The 15178-nt window shown below is 40.5% G+C and overlaps 1 long non-coding RNA gene across 4 annotated transcripts in view; it reads left to right on the forward strand.

Annotated features, from left to right (window-relative positions):
• The window catches only part of LOC127484237 (uncharacterized), a 112595-nt gene that overhangs the window by 34860 nt on the left and 62557 nt on the right, over positions 1-15178 (forward strand). For 2 of the 4 annotated variants that reach the window (XR_007911104.2, XR_007911106.2), the window contains one exon: positions 4883-4984. This is a non-coding gene — a long non-coding RNA (uncharacterized lncRNA). The other 2 variants (XR_007911105.2, XR_007911108.2) reach the window with 2 other exon arrangements.

Below are 15178 nucleotides of genomic sequence, written 5' to 3' on the forward strand. Positions count from 1 at the left end.
CCTCTCATGCTACACAGGTATCTGGTGCAGCGAGGTTTGTCTCACGCAAATCTGGGGTTATGTCTCAACTCTGCCATAAATTCATGATCCATAGACAAATTCATTAATCAAAACGTCACTGCTTTTTCTGCAAAAAGGGAGAAATATGACCTACCCCTCAGTGGGACGCTACATTACAGATCTATACATTGCAGACTGTAAGACATGGGAATTACCTATGGCAGACTGTGGCACACCATAGACGCTCATTGAACTTCAGCTCCACAGCAGCCCAAGCCATTCTTTTCAACCTTGAGGTAGCCAGTATGAAGGTTTCTCAATTACTAATTTTTATATCCATAAATCCCTAGTTAATCAGCAGGGGGTCCTCTCTTTGTATTGCCTTAGATTTAGATAAAGGCTCTTATAGACCCAGGATATAAGGAAAGAGCAACTTCCTTCTGTCTGCCTGCCTAACAAGGATGAATGACTCTCTCTCTGTGGTTTATGGTGAACGCCTGATAATGCATCTCCAAGAGAAGCACTCAGCCGAATACCCATAAATATGGCTATAATGTTTATTCAAACCACTCTATTTGCAAGGCCAAGTATAGAAATGAAGGATGCAAACAGACAAAATGGGTCACTAAAATTAGCCTGTTCTGTTTGTGAGGCAGATAATAATACAGTGTGTTGTCTCTTAGTGCCTGTGTTTCAAGAAGCTTTAGTTGTGTAAGAAAGATTTATTGTAAGGATGCGACGTTTATTCTCTTCCACCTTAATGTGATGTCTGCTAGGCTGGGAATGCCAGTCATAGAGATGTATCACCCAAACTGTACTTTTTGGAAAGTCCTTTGCCTCCAAAGCTGTGATATCTGAATATCACAAAGGCAATGTACATTCCTTAATCGTACAAAAACACTGCATCTCTGTCCCCTAGCTGCCTGGCATCCTATAGAAATGGACCAGCACCCAGAGGTAAGGTCTCCCTTACAGAGAGACAAAAGAAAAGAGAATAATTATCTGACATGAGAGGGGAACTTGATTTAATCCATCTGGATCACAAGCTAAATGGAGGACAAACAGTTAAGGTACAAGAGGATTGGTTCAGGTTGGAGCTGCAGGGTAGCAGGTAAAGCCATCATCTGCAGTGCTAGCATCCCATAAGGGCACCAGTTCAAGTCCTGGCTGCTCCACTCCCAATCCAGCTCCCTGCTAATGTGCCATGAAAGCAGCACAAGATGGCCCAAGTCCTTGGGCCCCTGCACCCACATGGGAGATCCAGATGAAACTTCTGGTTTGGGCCTGGCCCAGCCCATTGCTGCCATTTGGGGAGAGAACCAGAGGATAGAAACCACCCCCCTCCCCTGCTCCCCTCCCCCTGTCTCCCTCTTTGCCTCTGCCTCTGCCTCTCCCTCTCTACTCTAACTCAAATAAATAAAGCTAAAAGAACAAAACAACAGGAGGGTTGGTTTTACCTCAACAGAAAGAAGGAAGCAAAGTAAAAATATTAAGCCCCCGTTGTATGCGAACACCTGTAACTAAACTTTTCATATTTCTCCTAATTCTTTAGCATTAAAAGCTGTGATTTTGCACTCGGGGTACAAGTAGATCAGAGATGTTTCCTCCTTGCTGTGGCCACTCAGCTAGCGAATGGCATGGTGAGGTTGTTCATCCCTGCTCATGATGGATCATCAGACGGATGCACTTCCCGCCCCATCACTGTGTCTCTGTCACCCCAGAGAAAAGCTGCAGTACATTGGCAGCCCAGTGGCTAAGAAGCGCCTATCACCAGCAACAGGTGCACAGATCCTGCAGGATTAGAGCATTGAAAAGAAGCCCACCAAGGGGTGGAGGCTGAACTTCCACTGTATCTTTACCAAACTTCTTCTAAAACTGTATGGAGTGGCAGGTGTTCAGTCCAGCAGCTAAGATGCTGCTTGAATGCCTTTGTCCCACCTAGAAGCACTTGGGTTCACTTTGATTCTCAGTTCTGGCTCCAGATCCCAGCTTCCTGCCAATGCAGACCCTGGGAGGCAGCACTGATGCTTCAAGTGTATGGGCTCCTACTACCCAGAAGGGAGACCTGGATTGCATTCTCATGTCCTGGGTTCAGCCCAGCTCTGTCCTGGTCCTTGCCAGGATTTGGGATGTGAACCAGCAGATGGTAGCTCTCTGTCTCTCTAGCTCTTGAATCTTTTTTCTTTTAAATTCAAAAATGGCATTAAAAGATAAGTTTTTGGCACTTAAACATTTTTTTTAAATCCATGCATGTGAGGAGTCTTCAAAACATTCATGGAAAATATGTGTTAGGAAAAACTGAGCATGGATTTCAAAATTTTTGCACCAAAATAAACTTATCTTTGAATTCTATTGATCCACAGACACTTTGTGGTAGCCTCATAATATCTGTGGCTCTGCATTTGTCTCTCTTAAGGCCACATCGTTGGAGGCTGTATGTGGATCCTGTGTTAAACAGCAGCAAAGGCAACAGGTATGTCTCTCCTCTGTCATGGGTGCCTTGACAAGCACTTTATAAACATTACAACACTTAGTACTTAGCAGTTACCTGGAAGGTTGTTTATTTTATGCACCATTTTTCAGGTAAACACAATTAATCTCAGAGAGGAAAAGATCTTTGCTTGAGGTTTCATAGGTGAGATATGTTGGAACCAAGATTCTCATCTGTGTCTGAGATTCAAACAAAAGTCTATACTTCGGGGCTGGCGCATTGGCACAGCAGGTTAATGCCCTGGCCTGAAGCGTCGGCATCCCATATGGGTGCTGGTTCAAGACCTGGCTGCTCCACTTCTTGTCCAGCTCTCTGCTGTGGCCTGGGAAAGCACTAGAAGATGGCCCGAGTCATCTTTAATAAATCTTTAAAAAAGAAATCTATACTTTGAATTCTGTATCAGAGATCTCAAAACTGTTGGGAAACATTTTTACAGTAGAAAAGATTATCAACCTTTCTCAGATGAAAGATTTGCCTCACTCATAACAATATCTTGTACAGGTTCACTTATAGGATAATAGAGGTGCTGAGCCTGGCCTTGTAGGTTTTCCTGTATGCAATTAGTCTTACACATTTTCTATTGCTTAGTTATCCACGAGGAATTTTCTTTTTCATTTTTCAGCTTGTCAAGGTTTCTCTTTCTCTATTGGGAAATACAGTAGAGAGCTATCTCCCTGCATCTGTCCATCAAGCTAAAGGAATTGGTTAGAACTCTTGGAGGAAAATAAAGGACTTGTCTATTCCTACACACATTCTTACCTCCCTCCTGACCTTTGAGAGAACTGATACCATTGCCACATGCAAATGCATTTACTTCCTTAAACTCATGTTAATGTACAAATACATGAATGAATAAATAACAAAAAAGTAAGTAAATGATTGAAACTTCACAATAGTTCCTTCCTTTTCATCCCAAAGCATGCAATCCTGCAAAAAACAAACCAAAAACGCCAGGGGATGACATTAATTCAGAGAAACTGCTGCATGATTCTTATACCCCTAGGACTGCAGACAAGGGCGGCTGATGCCACACACCTAACACCTAGAGCTCAGGTGGAACAGATTAGGAGTGAATGAGAAAATCAAAGTGGACATGACTCTCTATATGGAAGTTTCTTACAGTCTTTGTGCTGCTGTCATCTACTCTCAACCCAAAACATGTGGGCAGAGTAATCTCAGATCACACAAATGCTTTGGGACAAAATGGGGAAGAGTTGGTTCCAAACTGTGCATTGGAAACCTGTTTCAGGTTTTTTTTATATGATTTACGCGTCTTACTTGTTTGCTTTCAACTTAACCATTCAATTTTTATAAAGGAATGAACTAGAGCACTCCATTAAATAAACTTGCTGTAAATTAAATGTATCATCAGGGTTATTCTAAAGACAGACATGTCCACTGACTTAGATACCCATCTATGTGTCTTGGCTAGAAACCTAGAAGGGAAAAGGGCACCACTCCCATGGTGACTATGCAAATATGTGGGAAGCATTTAGGGAAACTACAGGTGATAATAACCCGCTGCACTACCTCTGTCATTTCCTTTTCCTGTCAAGGGGAGAAAGGAGGAAACAGTATTGTAAAGGACAGGAGAGTGTGAAGAGTGCTTTCAGAAGAGAAGCAGTGCTGTTTGAGGGAGGAAAGCTACAAAGCTTGAAGCATGACCTCACTAAAAATGGGAGAACAAATATTACCATCTATACTTGTTTCTCCTGTCACTTCCTGGGGCTCTGCAAGAAAAAAAAGGCCACAGGAGGCAGGAGGGAAAGCAGCCAATTAATGTAACCCAAACAGATCAGCCTTCTGGAACAGAGACAGAGGTAGACAGAGAAGGGCAGAGAGTGAATCTGGATGAGTAAGCGAGATCGCTATCACACCATGCTTTGCACTTACATCCAGCAACCCAAATGTGCACCAAGAAACACTTATTGCTCTTATTCTGAACTATACAAAAATAAATTCCGGCTGGCGCCGCAGCTCAATAGGCTAATCCTCCACCCTGCGGCACCGGCACACCGGGTTCTAGTCCCCATTGGGGCGCCGGATTCTGTCCTGGTTGCCCCTCTTCCAGGCCAGCTCTCTGCTGTGGCCCGGGAGTGCAGTGGAGGATGGCCCAAGTGCTTGGGCCCTGCACCCCATGGGAGACTAGGAGAAGCACCTGGCTCCTGCCTTCGGATCAGTGCGGTACCCCGGCCGCAGCGCGCCGGCCGCAACGGCTATTGGAGGGTGAACCAATGGCAAAGGAAGACCTTTCTCTCTGTCTCTCTCTCTCACTGTCCACTCTGCCTGTCAAAAAAAAAGAAAAATAAAATAAAAAAAATAAATTCCACCCCTCATCATACTCCTTTGCAGAATGATTATATACATTGCCACCCACTGCTTTTGTTTCAGATGTGGCTGATTTTTGAGGTTGTACACTCTTGGAAGGACTCTCACGACTTCTAATTTCTTGGAAAGTCTGGTGTTGTGGAGGATCAAGCCCCTTCTGTTGAGGTCAGTCTAATGTGATTTGAAATAAAAACTCTGCATTCTTCTTTGCCATGAGGGGATAAATGAAATGTCAATGGATTTACATTAAATTGGTCAAAGTCTTCTAGGTGAATGAAGTTGAGAAAACAGATTTTCAGATTTTACATATTGAGGTTTCAGTCTACATCCAGGACTCCCTTGCTTTATTCTTTTAACTTTCCTCTCTACGTCTCCCCTCTTAGGCTGCCAACAGCCACAGCCTGCTTCTTCTTTTTCTAAATTTGGGCATTACCTCCCTGGGTTAAGATAATTTTTGGAGACACAAGAATTCCTGTGGGGGTGGTTGATATTCTACATGAATGTGGCAGGAAATAATAATATCCTGCCTTTTATTTTGAGTCTCCCTATCGTCTCACTCCCTCTAAATCACTGTGTAATCAATCTGAAGCAGCAACATGCAACAGCATAAAAATTAGGAATGTTTGAAGAGGGAATTAGTCTACTCACTCATTATTCTTGATTAATAGAAAATTATCCTGCTAACATTTACTGTGCTATTCATTTGTTATTTGGAAGTGATTAGCCACAAATGGCAGTTAAGAACAAGGCAGTTTGTAGTTGCAGATACGGCTGTAATTATCTCCACAGTGTCGCATCCTTCCAACACACCTTCCTCACTTGAAAATGGCTCACACGCTTCCTTAAATAGCACCTCGTCTCCAGTAACTCAGCCAGAGAGAGCAGTGGCCCTGCTTACTTCTTGTTCCTGAAGACCCCAAAAGTATGAGTTTGCTGAGCAATGCTGGGAGAGTCAGAACAGGGATGGCTCTGATTTTCCACCACCAGGCTTCCATCTACAGCTTTCCACACAGTCCTCACTCATTTACTTTCCTCCAATCCTCCAAGACATTCCTCAGGGCCCCGGTGCACATGGTGACCTAATGTCACTCTTTGCCTCTGTAATCTCTGACTTGTTCTCTAACTTTCTCCTTGGAGGAAAGAAAAACATCAGTCCTGGGCATTTCCTTTCTGTTCCCCAGGGTGCCCTGAGGATGACTAACATTCCCTCAGGCATTGCCAGGTTGTCCAGCCTGATTCTCCCAGCAAATTCTCTGTTCAGTGCATTTCACACCCTTAGAGAACCAGTCTCACCTGCTTGTTTCTCGTAAAAAAAAAAAAAAAAAAAAAAAAAAACAGAATTAATTTACCCTCAGGTTTTAACAGTAACTGAATACTGGCTTGCTAATGTGTTGATCATTTTCGGGGGTTTGTCTTTTTCACACTCAAGGCCCTAGGGCAGCATTCTCAGCCCAAACCACTCCTTATCAGCATCTCAGATTTTTAGAACTCTCAAAGAATATGTGGGCTCAAAGTCAGAGTTTATTAAAAAAATAGGTAGGGGGAAATCTAAGAAATGACTCTTACTGGAATTTCAGTAATCAATAACAAGGTGGGGAGAGAAAACATTTTGTTGTTCAGCTGACAATGCAATGCCTTTAAATTTTTAGTTAATTTTTTCCTACTATATGTCAAACCCCAAATTTTACCTCCTTTTACCAGACCATTTTCCAAACTTGTTTCAAAGAGAAATTCAGGACAAGGATGCTTTCCTGGATCCCTTTCTGAAACTCTGCATTAAAATCTGTAGGAATCTCTATTTTAATAAATTGTTGAGCCTGACACACACTCAAGTTGGAGAACAAGTCATTTACTGCCCTGAATGAATTCAAAGTCAGACCTACAAGTACTAAAAGCTCATTTGATTAGGGTTTATTTTTTTCCTTTCTTCATTATCTTACAATATACCCCAAATTGCATCTTTGACTTCTCTCAGAGGATATCTTTAAGATAACAAATAGGATACAATCAATGAATTGGTTGATATGACATTTGCATTGTTATGTATCCAGGTAGGTTTTATTCACTTCACCATTTAACTCAATATTCATCTACCACCACTTAGCATTAGTTCCCATTTTGCGATGATTACTAAGAGACCCATGTCCCTCACAGGGCTTAGAGTCCAGCTGGAGAGTGATGGGAATGCAATTAACACAAGGCAGAAAGTAATGCATGCTAAAATCAAGATGCAAAACAAGCATACACACGACTATATTCTAAAAGGTCTCATCTGAGGGAGATAGCAGATGAGTTGAGCCTTGAAGAATGGACTGCTTTATAATAGGTAGGCGGGGCACAGTTTATACCAACTCCTTGGATAATGCTGTTCTGTCTTCCTCAAGGGATTTTTACATTTTGGATATTTCTTATGAACTCTTACATACCCCTCACAGTCTTGCTCTAGCTTATTCTCCTTAAGAAATCTCCTTGCTTGCTTCAGGACTAAACTTTTTACCCCTTTCATTGTTCCTCTGCTTAACTTGTAACTGCCTCTATGCTTAAAGTATAATGTTCATCTCATTTGTATGGGTGATTTACTTACATAATGATATCACTAGATTGTTAACAACTTGGTAATATCAAACACGACTTACTCATCTTTGTCCAACACTTAGCAAACCATCTGGTATGCTGAAGGTACACACAATACATGTTTGTTGATTTAAGGTCTGTATTGCAGTGGTTAAGAGGGAAAATAATGTTTATATGCTGACTCCACAATTTGATAACTATGTGAAATCTGGTAAAGTTATTTAATCTGTCTCCATTTTCATACCAACAACATGGAAAGAAACAACCATTTTCAAATACTGAAAATTTGAAATTCAAAAATGCTTAATATCATTAACATTGAATTAAGGCAAAAATGATATAATACATGTAAAATGTATAGAAGAGTGGTGCATTATTAGTCTTAAGTGAATACCCCCTAATATTTAAATTAGTAAAACTGAATAGATCCTTCTTCCTTACACCATTCTCCATGGAACTGATAACATTGCACTGCTGGCAAGTAGATGTACTAGGAAAGAGGCTATCCCCGAATGCATCTGTGACACCTTATTTTAAAATAGAACTCCTATCCCCAACTCTTAAAGCCACTTATGGCATTGCCTCAAGTCATTTCATAGCATTAGGCATCTTATAGCTTTAGACACAGAGGTCCCAGGTATTGTCACACAATGAATCAATGAATCAGCCCAAACCAGTCTCCAGATTTTCCACCTAATTCCCCTACTCAGGAAAGAAAGTTTTGCACAGCAGGACCTAAGAGTCAAACTATAAGGTCCCAAGCAGATAAAATCATAATATCAATTTCAACTTTTTAAACTAATAGATAGAGCTTCTCTAAGCCCGGAATATGGTGCAGGTTATGCTGTATTTCTTTGTCTACTGCCAGAGAAATGCCTAAGGCAGTGGCAGCCCCAATCAGTCCATGAGCATCAATCTCTAAACCAATGGTTCTCAACCTGGGGTAATCTTTTCCTTATTGGAGTGGGGCATTATTTGGTATTGTCTGGAGGCAGATTTGGTCATTACAGCTGGTGAATGTTATAGACATTTAATGGGTAGGGGCCAGGGTTGTTGTTCAACATCCCACTTCACAGCACAGCCCCTGAAAACAAATAGTGTGCTGTCCAAAATATCAGAAGTGCTAACATTAAGAAACTGCTCTAGAGTCAAGTTACCACCTGCACTTGGGTTTAAAGAAATGGTATGCATTTTATACATCCTGTGTGCTAGCTCAGCTTGGGGTAATAAAACACATGAGAGGAAAAGACTAAACAAAATGAAAAGCAAGGATGATACAGGTCAAAGAGGCCCACTTTTGACAGAGAGGTCTGTTTACTGCACTGACTCTATTTGGATGTTTTAAGCTTTCACATCTCAGCAACCTCATTTACCACCTTTCTCTGGCAACAGATATGCTGGGTGGTCATTTGACTGTTGGTTTCAAGGATAATGATACCCAGCAAAAACACTGAGTCTTAAGAGCAGCTTTGTGGATTCTGTGGCCTGACCCACTGCCCTTTAATAAGACTAAGTTCCCTTTGTGACTCTCTGCTGGCGAGTTTTGGGGCACTGGCAGCAAAAGCCTAGTTTGATTCATCTTACCCTCCAGTTTTCTTTGAAATTGCACACATCACAGGGGAGGGTCCCAAGTGAGAAGAGAGGAAGCAGACATCAAATTGTATAAAATAATAAAGCAATTGAAGTCACCACTCATTTCTTTTGTGGCTGTCTCCCTGCAATATTTTTCATTTAGATTTCCATCTACAAAGCAAAATCATCTGATGATCTCTAAACTATTCCAACTTAACATGCATGCCACACTTTAGTAATTATTGGTCATGATTGCAAAGAAGCTATCATATCTTTTTATAGAGAAATGATTTCCGCCTTATAATCCCAAAACCAATGAGTTAACACTATGCGTGGACAAATTATTTGTGTTTGTGTATTAGCAGATGCTTCAAAGGAATGTGTTAAAAATAAAAGATGGAATGGTTTTTGCAGCTAAGAAACCCCCATCCTAAATTCATAATAATAAGGTTTTTCTAGTTTGAAAAATTTGTCCAACCCACAATGAGTTATTGCTTTTCAGAGATTTGTCTCTGGGATTTTGTTCTTAACAGATAAGTAAGAATATACAGTTTCATAAATGAATTCTGCTCTTCCTCTATCAAGGTATATCCTTCCATTGTGATAGTGCTCTATAATGCAACTTTATGACCACATGTGTGGAGTTTCAATTTGCAGAAACATTTGCAGATGTTTAAACACATTCTCTTCCTACACAATTTGTGTTTGGATTTATTTTTGCTTTATAGGGAGTAGTCTCAGTGGAAGAAGCATACTTAATGAATTCTGAATACTACTTAAAAAGTAATATTTCCCACTGCTAATGCATGTGTTTCATTTCATCCTGTCTTTTTGATCACAGGACCAAAAGTCTGTGCTATTGAGTATAGTTGAGAGACACATGCAAACCACCCTAGAGCACATCAATTAAAAAGACTGAAAAATTGTTAAAGCAATGGAAGCAAATTCTATGCCAATGTTTTTTGTTCAAAATACATACAAAGGATACCTTAACCATCTTTAATGTACTCTAAGAAGAAAAGGCCCGCTGACAATTAAAAGGGTCAATTTTAGATTGAGCCTATTAAATCATAGTCCATGCCACTCCTTCGCTGAAAATGATCCAGTGGTTCCCTAACACTGTCTAACTGAAACGGGAGAGCCAATCATGCCTGCAAAATTGGAAATAATTTGGCCTGCCATCTTCCTGACCTCATCACCTAATAACTCCCCTTCCCCACATACTCCAGGGCAGCCTCATGTGTAGGATCTTGCAGTTGAACTCTCTCTCTCCTTTGCCTGGAAAGCCCTTTTTCATCTCTGAAGATTGATTTCCTCACTTCACTTCACTCAGATACCATCACTGTGTTTCTTTCACCTGACTCTAATATTAACTTTTCCTCAAGGCTTATATCTAATATCATCTTTTCCCATTTGGCTTAACCAAAATTGACCCCTCCCAACTGTGATGCTTCCTACCATTTTATTTTTCTCTTACCAACTAAAACTACATACTATACCATTTAATTTCATCTTCTAGCTTTTATATTTCCTATATCTGAGTATAAGTTTCATGAGAACCAAGATCTCTGTGAGTTTTTCTCACTGTTATATCCACAGTCCCTGCAATATTACCTAGAACCTAGAAGTTAATCAAGAATAATAGGATGAAAGAATCCAGATGCAAACATGATTCACAGAACTAAAATCAAGTTAATTTTGGATTTACATAGGACCCAGAGAGTTGCTGGGAACTTTGGAATCTTCTCTTTACTGGCTTATGGGGTCTCTTACAGAATTTTGCTGTGCAGTTTCATTTTCATTGATTCAATGTGATAACTGAGTTGCTTGACTTCAATTCCAGCCAAATATTCAACTAGAGTCTCTAAACCTCCACATGTCTGGAGGAGACAGCTGGATGGGCCAGCATGGGGATAAGGTCTTCTTCTGAATAATCAAGAATAGTCAAAGAGAAGGCATCCAAGAGGGCACATCCGCGATGTGGGGAGGGGTTTCTTTCTTATATGTTGAGGTATTTTCCAAACTCACATTCATAACCTATCACCAATCTATAGGGAAAATAAAGAGAAGTGTAACAGGAAATGAAGATGACTGTACTCTGTGTTTAAATAAATAGAAACCTCTAATATTTGTTATGGCAAACAACCATCTGTGTAGTCAGTCTCTACTGGGTTACAGTTTGAAGGAATTGTGGTTTTTAATACAAATTCAGATGCCTTAGGATAGTGTTTTTAACCTTTTATCCATATGTCTTCTCCTTTAATATTCAAAATTTCATACATAAACCCTATGATATCACAATGACTGTATTAGCCATTGAAAGGGAAAATAAGTGACAAGAGATAGTACAAGTGAGTAACATTTTAAAATAACTTTGTATTACAGAAATCACAAGAGTACTTATGCAGTTTTTTAATGCAACAGCACATCAGAAAGATCATCCACCCAGGCCAAATGGGATTTATCCCTGGTATGCAGGGATGGTTCAATGTTCACAAATCAATCAATGTGATACACCACATTAACAGACTGCAGAAGAAAAATCACATAATTATCTCAATAGATGCAGAGAAAGCATTTGATAAAATACAACACCCTTTCATGATGAATACTCTAAGCAAACTGGGTATGGAAGGAACATTCCTCAATACAATCAAAGCAATTTATGAAAAACCCACGGCCAGCATCCTATTGAATGGGGAAAAGTTGGAAGCATTTCCACTGAGATCTGGTACCAGACAGGGATGCCCACTCTCATCACTGCTATTCAATATAGTTCTGGAAGTTTTAGCCAGAGCTATTAGGCAAAAAAAAAAAAAAAAAAAAAAAAGAAATTAGAGGGATACAAATTGGGAAGGAAGAACTCAAACTATCCCTCTTTGCAGATGATATGATTTTTTATTTAGGGGATCCAAAGAACTCTACTAAGAGACTATTGGAACTCAGAGAAGAGTTTGGCAAAATAGCAGGATACAAAATCAATGCACAAAAATCAACAGCCTTTGTATACACAGGCAATGCCACGGCTGAGAAAGAACTTCTAAGACCAATCCCATTCACAATAGCTACAAAAACAATCAAATAAATACCTTGCAATAAACTTAACCAAGGATGTTAAAGATCTCTATGATAAGAACTACAAAACCTTAAAGAAAGAAATAGAAGGGGATACCAAAAAATGGAAAAATCTTCCATGTTCATGGATTGGAAGAATCAATATCATCAAAATGTCCATTCTCCCAAAAGCAATTTATAGATTCAATGTGATACCAACCAAAATACCAAAGACATTCTTCTCAGATCTGGAAAAAATGATGCTGAAATTCATATGGAGAGGCAGAAGACCTCAAATAGCTAAAGCAATTTTGTACCACAAAAACAAAGCCAGAGGCATCACAATACCAGATTTCAGGACATACTACAGGGCAGTTGTAATCAAAACAGTACTGTTTCTGTACTGGTACAGAAACAGATGGATAGACCAATGGAACAGAATAGAAACACCAGAAATCAATCCAAACATCTACAGCCAACTTATATTTGATCAAGGATCCAAAACCAATATCTGGAGTAAGGACAGTCTATTCAATAAATGGTGCTGGGAAAATTGGATTTCCATGTGCAGAAGCATGAAGCAAGACCCCTACCTTTCACCTTACATAAAAATCCACTCAACATGGGTTAAAGACTTAAATCTATGACCCAGCACCATCAAATCATTAGAGAACATTGGAGAAACCCTGCAAGATATAGGTACCAGCAAAGACTTCTTGGAAAAGACCCTGGAAGCACAGGCAGTCAAAGCAAAATTAACATTTGGGATTGCATCAAATTGAGAAGTTTCTGTACTGCAAAAGAAAACAGTCAGGAAAGTGAAGAGGCAACCGACAGAATGGGAAAAAATATTTGCAAACTATGCAACAGATAAAGGATTAATAACCAGAATCTACAAAGAGATCAAGAAAATCTGCAACATCAAAACAAACCACCCACTTAAAAGATGGGCCAAGAACCTCAATAGACATTTATCAAAAGAGGAAATCCAAATGGCCAACAGACACATGAAAAAATGGTCAAGATCACTAGCAATCAGGGAAATGCAAATCAAAACGACAATGAGGTTTCACCTCACCCTGGTTAGAATGGCGCACAAAGAGAAATCTACCAACAACAGATGCTAGCAAGGACGTGGGGAAAAAGGGACACTAAGCCACTGTTGGTGGGAATGCAAACTGCTAAAGTCAGTCTGGAGATTGCTCAGAAACCTGAATATAACCCTACCATACAAGCCAACCATCCCACTCCTTGGAATTTACCCAAAGGAAATTAAATTGGCAAACAAAATGCTGTCTGCACCTTAATGTTTATTGCAGTTCAATTCACAATAGCTAAGACCTGGAACCAACCCAAATAACCATCAACAGTAGACTGGATAAAGAAATTATGGGACATGTACTCTATAGAATACTATACAGCAGTCAAAATCTATGAAATCCATTAATTTGCAACAAAATGGAGGAATCAAGAATACCTCATGCTGAGTGAATTAAGCCAGTCCCAAAGGGACAAATATCATATGTTCTCCCTGATCGGTGACAGCTAACCGAGCACCAAAAAGGAAACCTGTTGAAGAGAAATGGAGACTATGAGAAACAGTGACTTCATCAGCCCTTGTTCTGACTGTTGATGTACAATTGAATACTTTATTCCTTTTAGTATTTTTTTTTGCTCTAGTTAATACTATTGGTTGAACTCTGCAATTAACACACAGTTATTCTTAGGTGTTTAAATTGAACTGAAAAGTGATCCCCATTAAATATAAGAGTAGGAATAAGAGAGGGAGGAAATGTACAATTTGGGACATGCTCAATCAGACTTGCCCCAAATGGTGGTGTTAGAAATGTGCCAGGGGGTTCCAATACAATCCCATCAAGGTTGCATGTACCAATGCCATCTCACTAGTCCAAGTGATCAATATCAGTTCACAGTTGATCACATTGATAGGTCTAAGAGTCAAAGGGATCACATAAGACTAATGTCTGCTAATACTAACTGATAGAATCAAAAAGGGAGAGAACGATCCAACCTGGGAAGCGGGATACACAACAGACTCATAGAATGGCAGATGTCCTAAACAGCACTCTGGCCTCAGAATCAGCCCTTAAGGCATTTGGATATGGCTGAAGACCCCTTGAGAGCATTTTAGGCATGGAAACCCAAGACACTCTGGCAAAAAAAAAAAAAAGAAAAAGAAAAAGAAAAAACACCTAAATGAAAGATCTCTGTTAGTGAGATCCCAGTGGAAAAAATGGGCCATCAAAGAACTAGGTACCTTTCTCTGAAGGGAGGAGAGAACTTCCACTTTGACTATGACCTTGTCTAAATAAGATTGGAGTTGGTGAACTCAAAAGGCTTCCATAGCCTTGGCAACTCATTACTAGAGCCTAGGGAGATTACTGACACCATAAACAAGAGTGTCAATTTGTTAAGTTAACAACAGGAGTCACTGTGCGCTTACTCCTCATGTAGGATCTCTGTCCTTAGTGTGTTATTCAATGTCAATTAATGCTATAACTAGTACTCAAACAGTATTTCACTCTTTATGTTCTGTGTGGGTGCAAACTGATGAAATCTTTACTTAATATATACTAAATTGATTATCTGTATATAAAGGGAATTGAAAATGAATCTTGATGTGAATGGAAGGGGAGAGGGAGTGGGAGATGGGAGGGTTGCGGGTGGGAGGGAAGTTGTGGGGGAGAAAAAGTCATTGTAATCCATAAACTGTACTTTGGAAATTTTTATTTACTAAATTGTCGCTCCCCCTCTTCATGGAGGAATGACACTAAACCCTGCCTAGGCTTCGTATCCAAGTCACGGCACCATTATGTCGCTCCCCCTCCTCACAGAGGAACGACACAGGACCCTGTGCTGTTCTTTTGTCTGCTCGGCCCTCCCCGGGTTTGCTGCTGGTTCTTCCCGGGTTGGCTACCGACCCTTCCACCTCCGTGGAAGGACGGTTCCCCCTGCCACTTTCCCCACTTCCGCGGGGGAGCGGCACACCGCCGGCCGGCTCTCTCGGGGGCTGCACAGGTGTTCCTTCAGATAGATGTTCCTGGTGCATGTTGTCTCTCTCCTCCTTTATAGTCCTCTTCCACCAATCCCAACTCTGCTACCCACACGCCGAGTACGCTGCTCTCCTCCAATCAGGAG

This window comes from Oryctolagus cuniculus, chromosome 15 (assembly GCF_964237555.1).
Source record: "Oryctolagus cuniculus chromosome 15, mOryCun1.1, whole genome shotgun sequence".
Lineage (NCBI taxonomy): Eukaryota > Metazoa > Chordata > Mammalia > Lagomorpha > Leporidae > Oryctolagus > Oryctolagus cuniculus.